Source organism: Symphalangus syndactylus, chromosome 14, assembly GCF_028878055.3.
Source record: "Symphalangus syndactylus isolate Jambi chromosome 14, NHGRI_mSymSyn1-v2.1_pri, whole genome shotgun sequence".
Classification (NCBI taxonomy): domain Eukaryota; kingdom Metazoa; phylum Chordata; class Mammalia; order Primates; family Hylobatidae; genus Symphalangus; species Symphalangus syndactylus.
The window spans coordinates 95677071-95680416 of NC_072436.2; positions in this window are offsets into that span (position 1 = coordinate 95677071).

Genomic DNA, 3346 nt, shown 5'->3' on the forward strand with positions numbered 1-3346 from the left:
GAAACCATGCTGAAGGCTTACATGGATTATTTCCTTTCATTACCACCAGTACCCCCATTAAACATTAAACATTATCACCTGTGTTCAGTGCTCCCTTATATCTGGGACTCTTCTAGACACAGGATAATTTCTCTTTCCCACATCCTTGTTGGAGGCAAGACCATTTGAGAAGCTTGACCAGTGACTGGTGAATGGGAGTGATGGGCATTTTTTTAGGCTAAAGCACTTAATAGTCTCCACGAGGCCCTCCAGTATCCTGGAAGCACATGGTAGACAGGGGTGACACATAGTTGAGACAGCCTGGATCTTTGAGCTTCCATGTAGAGGACAATAGCCTTGGGGAAGTCCCTCAACCTCCAGCCAACTTTGCTTGAATAAGAAATACACCTTTGTTGTTGTAATCCACTGAGATTTCAGGGTTGTTTGTTATTGCAGCAAAACCTAGCATATTCTGCCTAGTGAATAGGCAGAATCATTATTTTATAGATGAGGAAATTAGAGCTCTGAATAGGTTAAAAACTTGCCAAGGGCACACAGAGCCTAAGTGGGAACACCAGGGTCTGAACCCACATATGGCTCCAGAGCCCAAGCTCTCAACCATGATATGATTAGACAAAAGTCACGGCCAGTGGGAAATCATTGAAGGACTTTTCAAACTGGAAGTAACCTGATGACCACAGGGTTTGCAGAAGCCTTCCCTGGCTTGTGTGTGAGGGGCGAGCTGGACTAAGGAGATGGAGCAATGCCCAGAGCAGTCAGTTCACCCAAGGTGTTGTCTTTCTCCCACCTCTGCCACATAGAGGGGCAGACCTGTTACTCACCCTGCCTGGTGGTATTTGCATGTTTCAGAGGAAAGGACAGCAAGAGCTGCTTCGCCTTGGGAACAGCGAGGGCAGGATGGGAAGGGGTAGCTGGTGTGGAGGCAGGGGAGATGCTGCCAGGGATGGGGCAGGAAAATCCTCTACCCCTCTCCTGAATCACTGCAGCCCGCCCATGGCCCTCAGAGCTTACTCAACGCCGTCTTTCCCAGTGTTTCTCTTGGCAGAGACCTCCTCAGGGGCCCTACCTTATGATGAATGCCACACACCCAGGACAGAGTTTGGTAATTTCAATGGGTTTTTACCATCTAGTTCAGCCAGATGATTAAGATGTTTGTCTGTGGCAGGTTTCCCAAAGCTGGCCTTGGGTGTAAGATCACCTGGGGCTACAGACCATGCCCATTCCCCCTCCCCAAGATTCTGATGCAGTCAGTTTGCTGTGGGGCCTTGGGATCTCTGTGCTTAACAAGCCCTCCAGGGGACTTATACCCTCTGGCAGATTTGGAAACAGTGACTCATGCAGTGCCAAGTCAGTCTGACTGAGCTGTTTTGGGAGTGAGGTTATGGGATGCTTTGGCATCCTGAACATAGCATGGAGCCCTTGTCCCCTGCAGCCAGAGCAATTCTTCTGTCTATTGAAATTTCTTTATATTTTTTATGTAATTCAATTTGAAAAAGATTTATCCAGTTTTTAAAGTTTATTTTGTTTTTCAAGATGAAAACAAATGGTTTACTACATGCCTGAACATTCCCTTTGTGAGCCCATGTGAGAAATTGCTTTAAGTCTTACTCCCAGGAATATCTGTGATTCTTGTGAGTGATGGTTTGCTTTTACCTTAGTGACACTGTGATTCTTGTAACTGATCATATATCCTCTCTGCTGTAGCATCTGGGAAGCCCAGAGCCAAATTCGCAGTTCTTCTTAGCAAAAATGTTCTGTAGCCACTGAAATTCATCTTATGTTTCTCCCCTCGTTTTTCAGTCATTTGCTATAAATACCACCTTTTACAAAAAACGTTATTTGTATTTCTAAAAGCTTCACAAATCCTTTTTGGAATGAGGTGAAATGGACATGAATAAAGATAATTCTAGGGAAATAATTTCACAAAATTGCTGCCTCTAAGTTTCAGCTTGTAGGAACTACAGGACTTTGAGCAAAAGCCAGCCCTCCTCAAGTGATCCTGAAGTATCGACAGGAGAAGTGGTGCTCCTGGGTTCCTGGAACAGAGGGAGGCAGGCTGAGAGGGCACCTGGCTATCCTGAGGCAGGGTGTGTTTTGTGATCTGCCCTCTGGGCTGGGCAGTGTGAGTGGCCAGGGGCCATCTTCAGCATGGCAGAGTCCCCTCCTGCCCAGAAACAGCTTCCTTAGCACTGGAGGCATTCAACAGCCAGGAATTTATTCTTTTGGGTCTTGATAACTCTTCATTTTTCAGGGTCTCCACAAAAATCCAAATGTCTCTGGGCAGGGAGCAGGCCTCGGGTGTCTCAGACAGCTCCAGCAGAATCCCCAGGAGGGATGGGAAGCAAACTTCCTGGGAAAATGAGTGAGCCAGGCTGTCCCAATGGTTGAGGCATAAGGCTGGCAGTGGTGCGTGTGTGTCCTGGGTGGAGGAGGCAAAAACAGTGGCTTTTCCTAAGGCTCTGGGCCCCTATGGCCCTCCCTTCGGCCTAGGACTGGGCTGTGGAAAGAGGAGAAGAAAGATGGAAAAAAGGACTACCTATAGCTTTGCCAGAGGCTGACCTGGCAGGGTCCCCAGGTGTTTCTGTGCACCCTCGAGAAAGATTGTACCTGCTGGGTTTTAACTCTGTCCTTAGCCCTGCTGCGGGCAGAGTGTGAGGAGGCCCCAGAAAGTGAAAACAGGGAACTATGGAGGGAGGTGTTTATAGAGAGACCTCAGAAGTGATGAAACCCCCCAATTACAGTTCCGGGCCTCGTTACCTCTCTCGGTGGTGCATTTGCGTGTCCTCTGGCCTCTTGGCCCAAAGGTCTCGTGGCTTGAGTCCACAGGAACTCAAGCCCTGTGGCCTAGTGGCTGTTCAGCCTCAGTGTTCCTCACAGGGCCAGCCTTGCCCTGGCCTTTCATGAGACACACGTGTGTGTGCGTGTGTGTGAGTGCAAGTGAGGCCTGGTGGGCGCACAGAGGCCTGCCGACGTCTATTACATGGAGAAACATCTGTTTTCTGCAGAACATCCACAGTATCAGATGTTTTACTGCAAGGAACCCATTTTTTTAATAAAACGAAAATGAGACATGGAAATCAAGGTAACCACATTTTAAATGTTTATGGAAGATAAAGGTTTAACCACAAGTCTTTCATCAAATGCAGGACAGTAGAAAAAAGTTTAGGGAATGCCCTCTGGCTGTTCTTGCCTCTGCAGTGAAACCTTGAAGAGTCTCACCTCATCTAGTACCGGGGTCCTCCAGGCAGCTGGAAATAGTTAGCAGTGTGTCTAAATATTGTCATGCAGCAGTCCCACCATCAGCCTGTCAGGCCACGACTGTTGTGGGGGAGAGAGATTTGTTCAA